This window comes from Paroedura picta, chromosome 2 (assembly GCF_049243985.1).
Source record: "Paroedura picta isolate Pp20150507F chromosome 2, Ppicta_v3.0, whole genome shotgun sequence".
NCBI classification, from domain to species: Eukaryota; Metazoa; Chordata; class Lepidosauria; order Squamata; family Gekkonidae; genus Paroedura; species Paroedura picta.
The window spans coordinates 18,805,667-18,825,033 of NC_135370.1; positions in this window are offsets into that span (position 1 = coordinate 18,805,667).

The window sequence follows — 19,367 nt, forward strand, 5'->3', positions numbered from 1 at the left end:
TAAATTTTTCTCTTACAGGTCTAACACTTCCGAAAAACCAATACAACGCCCACCCGGAAGAATATATAAAGATAAACGAACCGTTCACTGGGTACTTATCCGTATGAAAATACCTATCGATTTTCCTATTTTTACAAGGAAGTAAAATGTGAAAAAAATATTTCTACATCCCATGGCCTTTCCCAACCATTTAAATTTTTCTTTTACAGGTCTAACACTTCTGAAAAACCAAAACAACGCCCACCCGGAACAATATATAAAGCTAAACGAACGGTTCACTGGGTACTTATCCGTACGAAAATCCCTATTGATTTTCCTGTTTTTATAAGGAAGTAAAATGTGAAAAAAATATTTCTACATCCCATGGCCTTTCCCAACCATTTAAATTTTTCTCTTACAGGTCTAACACTTCCGAAAAAACAATACAACGCCCACCCGGAACAATATATAAAGCTAAACGAACGGTTCACTGGGTACTTATCCGTACGAAAAACCCTATTGATTTACCTGTTTTTACAAGGAAGTAAATGTGAAAAAAATATTTCTACATCCCATGGCCTTTCCCAACCATTTAAATTTTTCTCTTACAGGTCTAACACTTCCGAAAAACCAATACAACGCCCACCCGGAACAATATATAAAGATAAATGAACCGTTCACTGGGTACTTATCCGTATGAAAATCCCTATCGATTTTCCTGTTTTTACAAGGAAGTAAAATGTGAAAAAAATATTTCTACATCCCATGGCCTTTCCCAACCATTTAAATTTTTCTCTTACAGGTCTAACACTTCCGAAAAACCAAAACAACGCCCACCCAGAACAATATATAAAGCTAAACGAACGGTTCACTGGGTACTTATCCGTACGAAAATCCCTATTGATTTTCCTGTTTTTACAAGGAAGTAAAATGTGAAAAAAATATTTCTACATCCCATGGCCTTTCCCAACCATTTAAATTTTTTTCTTACAGGTCTAACGCTTCCGAAAAACCAATACAACGCCCACCCGGAACAATATATAAAGCTAAACGAACCGTTCACTGGGTACATATCCGTACGAAAATCCCTATTGATTTTCCTGTTTTTATAAGGAAGTAAAATGTGAAAAAAATATTTCTACATCCCATGGCCTTTCCCAACCATTTAAATTTTTCTCTTACAGGTCTAACACTTCTGAAAAACCAATACAATGCCCACCCGGAACAATATATAAAGCTAAACGAACCGTTCACTGGGTACTTATCCGTACGAAAATCCCTATTGATTTGCCTGTTTTTAAAAGGAAATAAAATGTGAAAAAAATATTTCTACATCCCATGGCCTTTCCCAACCATTTAAATTTTTCTTTTACAGGTCTAACACTTCTGAAAAACCAATACAACGCCCACCCGGAACAATATATAAAGCTAAACGAACCGTTCACTGGGTACTTATCCGTACGAAAAACCCTATTGATTTACCTATTTTTACAAGGAAGTAAATGTGAAAAAAATATTTCTACATCCCATGGCCTTTCCCAACCATTTAAATTTTTCTCTTACAGGTCTAACACTTCCGAAAAACCAAAACAACGCCCACCCGGAACAATATATAAAGCTAAACGAACGGTTCACTGGGTACTTCTCCGTACGAAAATCCCTATTGATTTTCCTGTTTTTACAAGGAAGTAAAATGTGAAAAAAAATATTTCTACATCCCATGGCCTTTCCCAACCATTTAAATTTTTCTCTTACAGGTCTAACACTTCCGAAAAAACAATACAACGCCCACCCGGAACAATATATAAAGCTAAACGAACGGTTCACTGGGTACTTATCCGTACAAAAAACCCTATTGATTTACCTGTTTTTACAAGGAAGTAAATGTGAAAAAAATATTTCTACATCCCATGGCCTTTCCCAACCATTTAAATTTTTCTCTTACAGGTCTAACGCTTCCGAAAAACCAATACAACGCCCACCCGGAACAATATATAAAGCTAAACGAACGGTTCACTGGGTACATATCCGTACGAAAATCCCTATTGATTTTCCTGTTTTTATAAGGAAGTAAAATGTGAAAAAAATATTTCTACATCCCATGGCCTTTCCCAACCATTTAAATTTTTCTCTTACAGGTCTAACACTTCTGAAAAACCAATACAATGCCCACCCGGAACAATATATAAAGCTAAACGAACCGTTCACTGGGTACTTATCCGTACGAAAAACCCTATTGATTTACCTGTTTTTACAAGGAAGTAAGTGTGAAAAAAATATTTCTACATCCCATGGCCTTTCCCAACCATTTAAATTTTTCTCTTACAGGTCTAACACTTCCAAAAAACCAATACAATGCCCACCCGGAACAATATATAAAGCTAAACGAACCGTTCACTGGGTACTTATCCGTACGAAAATCCCTATTGATTTGCCTGTTTTTACAAGGAAATAAAATGTGAAAAAAATATTTCTACATCCCATGGCCTTTCCCAACCATTTAAATTTTTCTTTTACAGGTCTAACACTTCTGAAAAACCAATACAACGCCCACCCAGAACAATATATAAAGCTAAACGAACCGTTCACTGGGTACTTATCCGTACGAAAAACCCTATTGATTTACCTATTTTTACAAGGAAGTAAATGTGAAAAAAATATTTCTACATCCCATGGCCTTTCCCAACCATTTAAATTTTTCTCTTACAGGTCTAACACTTCCGAAAAACCAAAACAACGCCCACCCGGAACAATATATAAAGCTAAACGAACGGTTCACTGGGTACTTATCCGTACGAAAATCCCTATTGATTTACCTGTTTTTACAAGGAAGTAAATGTGAAAAAAATATTTCTACATCCCATGGCCTTTCCCAACCATTTAAATTTTTCTCTTACAGGTCTAACACTTCCGAAAAAACAATACAACGCCCACCCGGAACAATATATAAAGCTAAACGAACGGTTCACTGGGTACTTATCCGTACGAAAAACCCTATTGATTTACCTGTTTTTACAAGGAAGTAAATGTGAAAAAAATATTTCTACATCCCATGGCCTTTCCCAAACATTTAAATTTTTCTCTTACAGGTCTAACACTTCCGAAAAACCAATACAACGCCCACCCGGAACAATATATAAAGCTAAACGAACGGTTCACTGGGTACTTATCCGTACGAAAAACCCTATTGATTTACCTGTTTTTACAAGGAAGTAAATGTGAAAAAAATATTTCTACATCCCATGGCCTTTCCCAACCATTTAAATTTTTCTCTTACAGGTCTAACACTTCCGAAAAACCAATACAACGCCCACCCGGAAGAATATATAAAGATAAACGAACCGTTCACTGGGTACTTATCCGTATGAAAATACCTATCGATTTTCCTATTTTTACAAGGAAGTAAAATGTGAAAAAAATATTTCTACATCCCATGGCCTTTCCCAACCATTTAAATTTTTCTTTTACAGGTCTAACACTTCTGAAAAACCAATACAACGCCCACCCGGAACAATATATAAAGCTAAACGAACCGTTCACTGGGTACTTATCCGTACGAAAAACCCTATTGATTTACCTGTTTTTACAAGGAAGTAAATGTGAAAAAAATATTTCTACATCCCATGGCCTTTCCCAACCATTTAAATTTTTCTCTTACAGGTCTAACACTTCTGAAAAACCAAAACAACGCCCACCCGGAACAATATATAAAGCTAAACGAACGGTTCACTGGGTACTTATCCGTACGAAAATCCCTATTGATTTTCCTGTTTTTACAAGGAAGTAAAATGTGAAAAAAATATTTCTACATCCCATGGCCTTTCCCAACCATTTAAATTTTTTTCTTACAGGTCTAACGCTTCCGAAAAACCAATACAACGCCCACCCGGAACAATATATAAAGCTAAACGAACCGTTCACTGGGTACATATCCGTACGAAAAACCCTATTGATTTACCTGTTTTTACAAGGAAGTAAATGTGAAAAAAATATTTCTACATCCCATGGCCTTTCCCAGCCATTTAAATTTTTCTCTTACAGGTCTAACACTTCCAAAAAACCAATACAACGCCCACCCGGAACAATATATAAAGCTAAACGAACCGTTCACTGGGTACTTATCCGTACGAAAATCCCTATTGATTTACCTGTTTTTAAAAGGAAATAAAATTTGAAAACAATATTTCTACATCCCATGGCCTTTCCCAACCATTTAAATTTTTCTTTTACAGGTCTAACACTTCTGAAAAACCAATACAACGCCCACCCGGAACAATATATAAAGCTAAACGAACCGTTCACTGGGTACTTATCCGTACTAAAAACCCTATTGATTTACCTGTTATTACAAGGAAGTAAATGTGAAAAAAATATTTCTACATCCCATGGCCTTTCCCAACCATTTAAATTTTTCTCTTACAGGTCTAACACTTCCGAAAAACCAATACAACGCCCACCCGGAACAATATATAAAGCTAAACGAACCGTTCACTGGGTACTTATCCGTACGAAAAACCCTTTTGATTTACCTGTTTTTACAAGGAAGTATATGTGAAAAAAATATTTCTACATCCCATGGCCTTTCCCAACCATTTAAATTTTTCTCTTACAGGTCTAATACTTCTGAAAAACCGAAACAACGCCCACCCGGAACAATATATAAAGCTAAACGAACCGTTAACTGGGCACTTATCCGTACGAAAAACCCTATTGATTTACCTGTTTTTACAAGGAAATAAAATGTGAAAAAAATATTTCTACATCCCATGGCCTTTCCCAACCGTTTAAATTTTTCTCTTAGAGGTCTAACACTTCCGAAAAACCAAAACAACGCCCACCCGGAACAATATATAAAGCTAAACGAACGGTTCACTGGGTACTTATCCGTACGAAAATCCCTATTGATTTTCCTGTTTTTATAAGGAAGTAAAATGTGAAAAAAATATTTCTACATCCCATGGCCTTTCCCAACCATTTAAATTTTTCTCTTACAGGTCTAACACTTCCGAAAAAACAATACAACGCCCACCCGGAACAATATATAAAGCTAAACGAACGGTTCACTGGGTACTTATCCGTACGAAAAACCCTATTGATTTACCTGTTTTTACAAGGAAGTAAATGTGAAAAAAATATTTCTACATCCCATGGCCTTTCCCAACCATTTAAATTTTTCTCTTACAGGTCTAACACTTCCGAAAAACCAATACAACGCCCACCCGGAACAATATATAAAGATAAATGAACCGTTCACTGGGTACTTATCCGTATGAAAATCCCTATCGATTTTCCTGTTTTTACAAGGAAGTAAAATGTGAAAAAAATATTTCTACATCACATGGCCTTTCCCAACCATTTAAATTTTTCTCTTACAGGTCTAACACTTCCGAAAAACCAAAACAACGCCCACCCAGAACAATATATAAAGCTAAACGAACGGTTCACTGGGTACTTATCCGTACGAAAATCCCTATTGATTTTCCTGTTTTTACAAGGAAGTAAAATGTGAAAAAAATATTTCTACATCCCATGGCCTTTCCCAACCATTTAAATTTTTTTCTTACAGGTCTAACGCTTCCGAAAAACCAATACAACGCCCACCCGGAACAATATATAAAGCTAAACGAACCGTTCACTGGGTACTTATCCGTACGAAAATCCCTATTGATTTTCCTGTTTTTACAAGGAAATAAAATGTGAAAAAAAATATTTCTACATCCCATGGCCTTTCCCAACCATTTAAATTTTTCTTTTACAGGTCTAACACTTCCGAAAAACCAATACAACGCCCACCCGGAACAATATATAAAGCTAAACGAACCGTTCACTGGGTACTTATCCGTACGAAAAACCCTATTGATTTACCTGTTTTTACAAGGAAGTAAATGTGAAAAAAATATTTCTACATCCCATGGCCTTTCCCAACCATTTAAATTTTTCTCTTACAGGTCTAACACTTCCGAAAAACCATAACAACGCCCACCCGGAACAATATATAAAGCTAAACGAACGGTTCACTGGGTACTTATCCGTACGAAAATCCCTATTGATTTTCCTGTTTTTACAAGGAAGTAAAATGTGAAAAAAATATTTCTACATCCCATGGCCTTTCCCAACCATTTAAATTTTTTTCTTACAGGTCTAACGCTTCCGAAAAACCAATACAACGCCCACCCGGAACAATATATAAAGCTAAACGAACCGTTCACTGGGTACATATCCGTACGAAAATCCCTATTGATTTTCCTGTTTTTATAAGGAAGTAAAATGTGAAAAAAATATTTCTACATCCCATGGCCTTTCTCAACCATTTAAATTTTTCTCTTACAGGTCTAACACTTCCAAAAAACCAATACAACGCCCACCCGGAACAATATATAAAGCTAAACGAACGGTTCACTGGGTACTTATCCGTACGAAAAACCCTATTGATTTACCTGTTTTTACAAGGAAGTAAATGTGAAAAAAATATTTCTACATCCCATGGCCTTTCCCAACCATTTAAATTTTTCTCTTACAGGTCTAACACTTCCGAAAAACCAATACAACGCCCACCCGGAAGAATATATAAAGATAAACGAACCGTTCACTGGGTACTTATCCATATGAAAATCCCTATCGATTTTCCTGTTTTTACAAGGAAGTAAAATGTGAAAAAAATATTTCTACATCCCATGGCCTTTCCAAACCATTTAAAATTTTTCTCTTACAGGTCTAACACTTCCGAAAAACCAAAACAAAACCCACCCGGAACAATATATAAAGCTAAACGAACGGTTCACTGGGTACTTATCCGTACGAAAATCCCTATTGATTTTCCTGTTTTTACAAGGAAGTAAAATGTGAAAAAAATATTTCTACATCCCATGGCCTTTCCCAACCATTTAAATTTTTTTCTTACAGGTCTAACGCTTCCGAAAAACCAATACAACGCCCACCCGGAACAATATATAAAGCTAAACGAACCGTTCACTGGGTACATATCCGTACGAAAATCCCTATTGATTTTCCTGTTTTTATAAGGAAGTAAAATGTGAAAAAAATATTTCTACATCCCATGGCCTTTCTCAACCATTTAAATTTTTCTCTTACAGGTCTAACACTTCCAGAAAACCAATACAACACCCACCCGGAACAATATATAAAGCTAAACGAACGGTTCACTGGGTACTTATCAGTACGAAAATCCCTATTGATTTTCCTGTTTTTACAAGGAAGTAAAATGTGAAAAAAATATTTCTACATCCCATGGCCTTTTCCAACCATTTAAATTTTTTTCTTACAGGTCTAACGCTTCCGAAAAACCAATACAATGCCCACCCGGAACAATATATAAAGCTAAACGAACCGTTCACTGGGTACATATCCGTACGAAAATCCCTATTGATTTTCCTGTTTTTATAAGGAAGTAAAATGTGAAAAAAATATTTCTACATCCCATGCCCTTTCTCAACCATTTAAATTTTTCTCTTACAGGTCTAACACTTCCGAAAAACCAAAACAACGCCCACCCGGAACAATATATAAAGCTAAACGAACGGTTCACTGGGTACTTATCCGTACGAAAATCCCTATTGATTTTCCTGTTTTTACAAGGAAGTAAAATGTGAAAAAAAATATTTCTACATCCCATGGCCTTTCCCAACCATTTAAATTTTTCTCTTACAGGTCTAACACTTCCGAAAAAACAATACAACGCCCACCCGGAACAATATATAAAGCTAAACGAATGGTTCACTGGGTACTTATCCGTACGAAAAACCCTATTGATTTACCTGTTTTTACAAGGAAGTAAATGTGAAAAAAATATTTCTACATCCCATGGCCTTTCCCAACCATTTAAATTTTTCTCTTACAGGTCTAACACTTCCGAAAAACCAATACAACGCCCACCCGGAAGAATATATAAAGATAAACGAACCGTTCACTGGGTACTTATCCATATGAAAATCCCTATCGATTTTCCTGTTTTTACAAGGAAGTAAAATGTGAAAAAAATATTTCTACATCCCATGGCCTTTCCCAACCATTTAAAATTTTTCTCTTACAGGTCTAACACTTCCGAAAAACCAAAACAACGCCCACCCGGAACAATATATAAAGCTAAACGAACGGTTCACTGGGTACTTATCCGTACGAAAATCCCTATTGATTTTCCTGTTTTTACAAGGAAGTAAAATGTGAAAAAAATATTTCTACATCCCATGGCCTTTCCCAACCATTTAAATTTTTTTCTTATAGGTCTAACGCTTCCGAAAAACCAATACAACGCCCACCCGGAACAATATATAAAGCTAAACGAACGGTTCACTGGGTACTTATCCGTACGAAAATCCCTATTGATTTTCCTGTTTTTACAAGGAAGTAAAATGTGAAAAAAATATTTCTACATCCCATGGCCTTTCCCAACCATTTAAATTTTTTTCTTACAGGTCTAACGCTTCCGAAAAACCAATACAATGCCCACCCGGAACAATATATAAAGCTAAACGAACCGTTCACTGGGTACATATCCGTACGAAAATCCCTATTGATTTTCCTGTTTTTTTAAGGAATTAAAATGTGAAAAAAATATTTCTACATCCCATGGCCTTTCTCAACCATTTAAATTTTTCTCTTACAGGTCTAACACTTCCGAAAAACCAAAACAACGCCCACCCGGAACAATATATAAAGCTAAACGAACGGTTCACTGGGTACTTATCCGTACGAAAATCCCTATTGATTTTCCTGTTTTTACAAGGAAGTAAAATGTGAAAAAAAATATTTCTACATCCCATGGCCTTTCCCAACCATTTAAATTTTTCTCTTACAGGTCTAACACTTCCGAAAAAACAATACAACGCCCACCCGGAACAATATATAAAGCTAAACGAACGGTTCACTGGGTACTTATCCGTACGAAAAACCCTATTGATTTACCTGTTTTTACAAGGAAGTAAATGTGAAAAAAATATTTCTACATCCCATGGCCTTTCCCAACCATTTAAATTTTTCTCTTACAGGTCTAACACTTCCGAAAAACCAATACAACGCCCACCCGGAAGAATATATAAAGATAAACGAACCGTTCACTGGGTACTTATCCGTATGAAAATACCTATCGATTTTCCTGTTTTTACAAGGAAGTAAAATGTGAAAAAAATATTTCTACATCCCATGGCCTTTCCCAACCATTTAAATTTTTCTTTTACAGGTCTAACACTTCTGAAAAACCAATACAACGCCCACCCGGAACAATATATAAAGCTAAACGAACCGTTCACTGGGTACTTATCCGTACGAAAAACCCTATTGATTTACCTGTTTTTACAAGGAAGTAAATGTGAAAAAAATATTTCTACATCCCATGGCCTTTCCCAACCATTTAAATTTTTTTCTTACAGGTATAACGCTTCCGAAAAACCAATACAACGCCCACCCGGAACAATATATTAAGCTAAACGAACCGTTCACTGGGTACATATCCGTACGAAAATCCCTATTGATTTTCCTGTTTTTATAAGGAAGTAAAATGTGAAAAAAATATTTCTACATCCCATGGCCTTTCCCAACCATTTAAATTTTTCTCTTACAGGTCTAACACTTCTGAAAAACCAATACAACGCCCACCCGGAACAATATATAAAGCTAAACGAACCGTTCACTGGGTACTTATCCGCACGAAAAACCCTATTGTTTTACCTGTTTTTACAAGGAAGTAAATGTGAAAAAAATATTTCTACATCCCATGGCCTTTCCCAACCATTTAAGATTTTCTCTTACAGGTCTAACACTTCCAAAAAACCAATACAATGCCCACCCGGAACAATATATAAAGCTAAACGAACCGTTCACTGGGTACTTATCCGTACGAAAATCCCTATTGATTTACCTGTTTTTAAAAGGAAATAAAATGTGAAAAAAATATTTCTACATCCCATGGCCTTTCCCAACCATTTAAATTTTTCTTTTACAGGTCTAACACTTCTGAAAAACCAATACAACGCCCACCCGAAACAATATATAAAGCTAAACGAACCGTTCACTGGCTACTTATCCATACGAAAAACCCTATTGATTTACCTGTTTTTACAAGGAAGTAAATGTGAAAAAAATATTTCTACATCCCATGGCCTTTCCCAACCATTTAAATTTTTCTCTTACAGGTCTAACACTTCCGAAAAACCAATACAACGCCCGCCCGGAACAATATATAAAGCTAAACGAACCGTTCACTGGGCACTTATCCGTACGAAAAACCCTATTGATTTACCTGTTTTTACAAGGAAATAAAATGTGAAAAAAATATTTCTACATCCCATGGCCTTTCCCAACCATTTAAATTTTTCTCTTACAGGTCTAACACTTCCGAAAAACCAAAACAACGCCCACCCAGAACAATATATAAAGCTAAACGAACGGTTCACTGGGTACTTATCCGTACGAAAATCCCTATTGATTTTCCTGTTTTTACAAGGAAGTAAAATGTGAAAAAAATATTTCTACATCCCATGGCCTTTCCCAACCATTTAATTTTTTCTCTTACAGGTCTAACACTTCCGAAAAAACAATACAACGCCCACCCGGAACAATATATAAAGCTAAACGAACGGTTCACTGGGTACTTATCCGTACGAAAAACCATATTGATTTACCTGTTTTTACAAGGAAGTAAATGTGAAAAAAATATTTCTACATCCCATGGCCTTTCCCAACCATTTAAATTTTTCTCTTACAGGTCTAACACTTCCGAAAAACCAATACAACGCCCACCCGGAAGAATATATAAAGATAAACGAACCGTTCACTGGGTACTTATCCATATGAAAATCCCTATCGATTTTCCTGTTTTTACAAGGAAGTAAAATGTGAAAAAAATATTTCTACATCCCATGGCCTTTCCCAACCATTTAAAATTTTTCTCTTACAGGTCTAACACTTCCGAAAAACCAAAACAACGCCCACCCGGAACAATATATAAAGCTAAACGAACGGTTCACTGGGTACTTATCCGTACGAAAATCCCTATCGATTTTCCTGTTTTTACAAGGAAGTAAAATGTGAAAAAAATATTTCTACATCCCATGGCCTTTCCCAACCATTTAAATTTTTTTCTTACAGGTCTAACGCTTCCGAAAAACCAATACAACGCCCACACGGAACAATATATAAAGCTAAACGAACCGTTCAATGGGTACATATCCGTACGAAAATCCCTATTGATTTTCCTGTTTTTATAAGGAAGTAAAATGTGAAAAAAATATTTCTACATCCCATGGCCTTTCTCAACCATTTAAATTTTTCTCTTACAGGTCTAACACTTCCAAAAAACCAATACAACGCCCACCCGGAACAATATATAAAGCTAAACGAACCGTTCACTGGGTACTTATCCGTACGAAAATCCCTATTGATTTACCTGTTTTTAAAAGGAAATAAAATGTGAAAAAAATATTTCTACATCCCATGGCCTTTCTCAACCATTTAAATTTTTCTCTTACAGGTCTAACACTTCCAAAAAACCAATACAACGCCCACCCGGAACAATATATAAAGCTAAACGAACCGTTCACTGGGTACTTATCCGTACGAAAATCCCTATTGATTTACCTGTTTTTAAAAGGAAATAAAATGTGAAAAAAATATTTCTACATCCCATGGCCTTTCCCAACCATTTAAATTTTTCTCTTACAGGTCTAACACTTCCAAAAAACCAATACAACGCCCACCCGGAACAATATATAAAGTTAAACGAACCGTTCACTGGGTACTTATCCGTACGAAAATCCCTATTGATTTTCCTGTTTTTACAAGGAAGTAAAATGTGAAAAAAATATTTCTACATCCCATGGCCGTTCCCAACCATTTAAATTTTTCTCTTACAGGTCTAACACTTCCGAAAAAACAATACAACGCCCACCCGGAACAATATATAAAGCTAAACGAACGGTTCACTGGGTACTTATCCGTACGAAAAACCCTATTGATTTACCTGTTTTTACAAGGAAGTAAATGTGAAAAAAATATTTCTACATCCCATGGCCTTTCCCAACCATTTAAATTTTTCTCTTACAGGTCTAACACTTCCGAAAAACCAATACAACGCCCACCCGGAACAATATATAAAGCTAAACGAACCGTTCACTGGGTACATATCCGGACGAAAATCCCTATTGATTTTCCTGTTTTTATAAGGAAGTAAAATGTGAAAAAATATTTCTACATCCCATGGCCTTTCCCAACCATTTAAATTTTTCTCTTACAGGTCTAACACTTCCAAAAAACCAATACAACGCCCACCCGGAACAATATATAAAGCTAAACGAACCGTTCACTGGGTAATTATCCGTACGAAAATCCCTATTGATTTACCTGTTTTTAAAAGGAAATAAAATGTGAAAAAAATATTTCTATATCCCATGGCCTTTCCCAACCATTTAAATTTTTCTCTTACAGGTCTAACACTTCTGAAAAACCAATACAACGCCCACCCGGAACAATATATAAAGCTAAACGAACCGTTCACTGGGTACTTATCCGTACGAAAAACCCTATTGATTTACCTGTTTTTACAAGGAAGTAAATGTGAAAAAAATATTTCTACATCCCATGGCCTTTCCCAGCCATTTAAATTTTTCTCTTACAGGTCTAACACTTCCAAAAAACCAATACAACGCCCACCCGGAACAATATTTAAAGCTAAACGAACCGTTCACTGGGTACTTATCCGTACGAAAATCCCTATTGATTTACCTGTTTTTAAAAGGAAATAAAATGTGAAAAAAATATTTCTACATCCCATGGCCTTTCCCAACCATTTAAATTTTTCTTTTACAGGTCTAACACTTCTGAAAAACCAATACAACGCCCACCCGGAACAATATATAAAGCTAAACGAACCGTTCACTGGGTACTTATCCGTACGAAAAACCCTATTGATTTACCTGTTTTTACAAGGAAGTAAATGTGAAAAAAATATTTCTACATCCCATGGCCTTTCCCAACCATTTAAATTTTTCTCTTACAGGTCTAACACTTCCGAAAAACCAATACAACGCCCACCCGGAACAATATATAAAGCTAAACGAACCGTTCACTGGGTACTTATCCGTACGAAAAACCCTATTGATTTACCTGTTTTTACAAGGAAGTAAATGTGAAAAAAATATTTCTACATCCCATGGCCTTTCCCAACCATTTAAAATTTTTCTCTTACAGGTCTAACACTTCCGAAAAACCAAAACAACGCCCACCCGGAACAATATATAAAGCTAAACGAACGGTTCACTGGGTACTTATCCGTACGAAAATCCCTATTGATTTTCCTGTTTTTACAAGGAAGTAAAATGTGAAAAAAATATTTCTACATCCCATGGCCTTTCCCAACCATTTAAATTTTTTTCTTACAGGTCTAACGCTTCCGAAAAACCAATACAACGCCCACCCGGAACAATATATAAAGCTAAACGAACGGTTCACTGGGTACTTATCCGTACGAAAATCCCTATTGATTTTCCTGTTTTTACAAGGAAGTAAAATGTGAAAAAAATATTTCTACATCCCATGGCCTTTCCCAACCATTTAAATTTTTTTCTTACAGGTCTAACGCTTCCGAAAAACCAATACAATGCCCACCCGGAACAATATATAAAGCTAAACGAACCGTTCACTGGGTACATATCCGTACGAAAATCCCTATTGATTTTCCTGTTTTTATAAGGAAGTAAAATGTGAAAAAAATATTTCTACATCCCATGGCCTTTCTCAACCATTTAAATTTTTCTCTTACAGGTCTAACACTTCCGAAAAACCAAAACAACGCCCACCCGGAACAATATATAAAGCTAAACGAACGGTTCACTGGGTACTTATCCGTACGAAAATCCCTATTGATTTTCCTGTTTTTACAAGGAAGTAAAATGTGAAAAAAAATATTTCTACATCCCATGGCCTTTCCCAACCATTTAAATTTTTCTCTTACAGGTCTAACACTTCCGAAAAACCAATACAACGCCCACCCGGAACAATATATAAAGCTAAACGAACGGTTCACTGGGTACTTATCCGTACGAAAAACCCTATTGATTTACCTGTTTTTACAAGGAAGTAAATGTGAAAAAAATATTTCTACATCCCATGGCCTTTCCCAACCATTTAAATTTTTCTCTTACAGGTCTAACACTTCCGAAAAACCAATACAACGCCCACCCGGAAGAATATATAAAGATAAACGAACCGTTCACTGGGTACTTATCCGTATGAAAATACCTATCGATTTTCCTGTTTTTACAAGGAAGTAAAATGTGAAAAAAATATTTCTACATCCCATGGCCTTTCCCAACCATTTAAATTTTTCTTTTACAGGTCTAACACTTCTGAAAAACCAATACAACGCCCACCCGGAACAATATATAAAGCTAAACGAACCGTTCACTGGGTACTTATCCGTACGAAAAACACTATTGATTTACCTGTTTTTACAAGGAAGTAAATGTGAAAAAAATATTTCTACATCCCATGGCCTTTCCCAACCATTTAAATTTTTTTCTTACAGGTATAACGCTTCCGAAAAACCAATACAACGCCCACCCGGAACAATATATAAAGCTAAACGAACCGTTCACTGGGTACATATCCGTACGAAAATCCCTATTGATTTTCCTGTTTTTATAAGGAAGTAAAATGTGAAAAAAATATTTCTACATCCCATGGCCTTTCCCAACCATTTAAATTTTTCTCTTACAGGTCTAACACTTCTGAAAAACCAATACAACGCCCACCCGGAACAATATATAAAGCTAAACGAACCGTTCACTGGGTACTTATCCGCACGAAAAACCCTATTGATTTACCTGTTTTTACAAGGAAGTAAATGTGAAAAAAATATTTCTACATCCCATGGCCTTTCCCAACCATTTAAGATTTTCTCTTACAGGTCTAACACTTCCAAAAAACCAATACAATGCCCACCCGGAACAATATATAAAGCTAAACGAACCGTTCACTGGGTACTTATCCGTACGAAAATCCCTATTGATTTACCTGTTTTTAAAAGGAAATAAAATGTGAAAAAAATATTTCTACATCCCATGGCCTTTCCCAACCATTTAAATTTTTCTTTTACAGGTCTAACACTTCTGAAAAACCAATACAACGCCCACCCGAAACAATATATAAAGCTAAACGAACCGTTCACTGGCTACTTATCCATACGAAAAACCCTATTGATTTACCTGTTTTTACAAGGAAGTAAATGTGAAAAAAATATTTCTACATCCCATGGCCTTTCCCAACCATTTAAATTTTTCTCTTACAGGTCTAACACTTCCAAAAAACCAATACAACGCCCGCCCGGAACAATATATAAAGCTAAACGAACCGTTCACTGGGCACTTATCCGTACGAAAAACCCTATTGATTTACCTGTTTTTACAAGGAAATAAAATGTGAAAAAAATATTTCTACATCCCATGGCCTTTCCCAACCATTTAAATTTTTCTCTTACAGGTCTAACACTTCCGAAAAACCAAAACAACGCCCACCCAGAACAATATATAAAGCTAAACGAACGGTTCACTGGGTACTTATCCGTACGAAAATCCCTATTGATTTTCCTGTTTTTACAAGGAAGTAAAATGTGAAAAAAATATTTCTACATCCCATGGCCTTTCCCAACCATTTAATTTTTTCTCTTACAGGTCTAACACTTCCGAAAAAACAATACAACGCCCACCCGGAACAATATATAAAGCTAAACGAACGGTTCACTGGGTACTTATCCGTACGAAAAACCATATTGATTTACCTGTTTTTACAAGGAAGTAAATGTGAAAAAAATATTTCTACATCCCATGGCCTTTCCCAACCATTTAAATTTTTCTCTTACAGGTCTAACACTTCCGAAAAACCAATACAACGCCCACCCGGAAGAATATATAAAGATAAACGAACCGTTCACTGGGTACTTATCCATATGAAAATCCCTATCGATTTTCCTGTTTTTACAAGGAAGTAAAATGTGAAAAAAATATTTCTACATCCCATGGCCTTTCCCAACCATTTAAAATTTTTCTCTTACAGGTCTAACACTTCCGAAAAACCAAAACAACGCCCACCCGGAACAATATATAAAGCTAAACGAACGGTTCACTGGGTACTTATCCGTACGAAAATCCCTATCGATTTTCCTGTTTTTACAAGGAAGTAAAATGTGAAAAAAATATTTCTACATCCCATGGCCTTTCCCAACCATTTAAATTTTTTTCTTACAGGTCTAACGCTTCCGAAAAACCAATACAACGCCCACCCGGAACAATATATAAAGCTAAACGAACCGTTCAATGGGTACATATCCGTACGAAAATCCCTATTGATTTTCCTGTTTTTATAAGGAAGTAAAATGTGAAAAAAATATTTCTACATCCCATGGCCTTTCTCAACCATTTAAATTTTTCTCTTACAGGTCTAACACTTCCAAAAAACCAATACAACGCCCACCCGGAACAATATATAAAGCTAAACGAACCGTTCACTGGGTACTTATCCGTACGAAAATCCCTATTGATTTACCTGTTTTTAAAAGGAAATAAAATGTGAAAAAAATATTTCTACATCCCATGGCCTTTCTCAACCATTTAAATTTTTCTCTTACAGGTCTAACACTTCCAAAAAACCAATACAACGCCCACCCGGAACAATATATAAAGCTAAACGAACCGTTCACTGGGTACTTATCCGTACGAAAATCCCTATTGATTTACCTGTTTTTAAAAGGAAATAAAATGTGAAAAAAATATTTCTACATCCCATGGCCTTTCCCAACCATTTCAATTTTTCTCTTACAGGTCTAACACTTCCAAAAAACCAATACAACGCCCACCCGGAACAATATATAAAGTTAAACGAACCGTTCACTGGGTACTTATCCGTACGAAAATCCCTATTGATTTTCCTGTTTTTACAAGGAAGTAAAATGTGAAAAAAATATTTCTACATCCCATGGCCGTTCCCAACCATTTAAATTTTTCTCTTACAGGTCTAACACTTCCGAAAAAACAATACAACGCCCACCCGGAACAATATATAAAGCTAAACGAACGGTTCACTGGGTACTTATCCGTACGAAAAACCCTATTGATTTACCTGTTTTTACAAGGAAGTAAATGTGAAAAAAATATTTCTACATCCCATGGCCTTTCCCAACCATTTAAATTTTTCTCTTACAGGTCTAACACTTCCGAAAAACCAATACAACGCCCACCCGGAACAATATATAAAGCTAAACGAACCGTTCACTGGGTACATATCCGGACGAAAATCCCTATTGATTTTCCTGTTTTTATAAGGAAGTAAAATGTGAAAAAATATTTCTACATCCCATGGCCTTTCCCAACCATTTAAATTTTTCTCTTACAGGTCTAACACTTCCAAAAAACCAATACAACGCCCACCCGGAACAATATATAAAGCTAAACGAACCGTTCACTGGGTAATTATCCGTACGAAAATCCCTATTGATTTACCTGTTTTTAAAAGGAAATAAAATGTGAAAAAAATATTTCTATATCCCATGGCCTTTCCCAACCATTTAAATTTTTCTCTTACAGGTCTAACACTTCTGAAAAACCAATACAACGCCCACCCGGAACAATATATAAAGCTAAACGAACCGTTCACTGGGTACTTATCCGTACGAAAAACCCTATTGATTTACCTGTTTTTACAAGGAAGTAAATGTGAAAAAAATATTTCTACATCCCATGGCCTTTCCCAGCCATTTAAATTTTTCTCTTACAGGTCTAACACTTCCAAAAAACCAATACAACGCCCACCCGGAACAATATTTAAAGCTAAACGAACCGTTCACTGGGTACTTATCCGTACGAAAATCCCTATTGATTTACCTGTTTTTAAAAGGAAATAAAATGTGAAAAAAATATTTCTACATCCCATGGCCTTTCCCAACCATTTAAATTTTTCTTTTACAGGTCTAACACTTCTGAAAAACCAATACAACGCCCACCCGGAACAATATATAAAGCTAAACGAACCGTTCACTGGGTACTTATCCGTACGAAAAACCCTATTGATTTACCTGTTTTTACAAGGAAGTAAATGTGAAAAAAATATTTCTACATCCCATGGCCTTTCCCAACCATTTAAATTTTTCTCTTACAGGTCTAACACTTCCGAAAAACCAATACAACGCCCACCCGGAACAATATATAAAGCTAAACGAACCGTTCACTGGGTACTTATCCGTACGAAAAACCCTATTGATTTACCTGTTTTTACAAGGAAGTAAATGTGAAAAAAATATTTCTACATCCCATGGCCTTTCCCAACCATTTAAAATTTTTCTCTTACAGGTCTAACACTTCCGAAAAACCAAAACAACGCCCACCCGGAACAATATATAAAGCTAAACGAACGGTTCACTGGGTACTTATCCGTACGAAAATCCCTATTGATTTTCCTGTTTTTACAAGGAAGTAAAATGTGAAAAAAATATTTCTACATCCCATGGCCTTTCCCAACCATTTAAATTTTTTTCTTACAGGTCTAACGCTTCCGAAAAACCAATACAACGCCCACCCGGAACAATATATAAAGCTAAACGAACGGTTCACTGGGTACTTATCCGTACGAAAATCCCTATTGATTTTCCTGTTTTTACAAGGAAGTAAAATGTGAAAAAAATATTTCTACATCCCATGGCCTTTCCCAACCATTTAAATTTTTTTCTTACAGGTCTAACGCTTCCGAAAAACCAATACAATGCCCACCCGGAACAATATATAAAGCTAAACGAACCGTTCACTGGGTACATATCCGTACGAAAATCCCTATTGATTTTCCTGTTTTTATAAGGAAGTAAAATGTGAAAAAAATATTTCTACATCCCATGGCCTTTCTCAACCATTTAAATTTTTCTCTTACAGGTCTAACACTTCCGAAAAACCAAAACAACGCCCACCCGGAACAATATATAAAGCTAAACGAACGGTTCACTGGGTACTTATCCGTACGAAAATCCCTATTGATTTTCCTGTTTTTACAAGGAAGTAAAATGTGAAAAAAAATATTTCTACATCCCATGGCCTTTCCCAACCATTTAAATTTTTCTCTTACAGGTCTAACACTTCCGAAAAACCAATACAACGCCCACCCGGAACAATATATAAAGCTAAACGAACGGTTCACTGGGTACTTATCCGTACGAAAAACCCTATTGATTTACCTGTTTTTACAAGGAAGTAAATGTGAAAAAAATATTTCTACATCCCATGGCCTTTCCCAACCATTTAAGATTTTCTCTTACAGGTCTAACACTTCCAAAAAACCAATACAATGCCCACCCGGAACAATATATAAAGCTAAACGAACCGTTCACTGGGTACTTATCC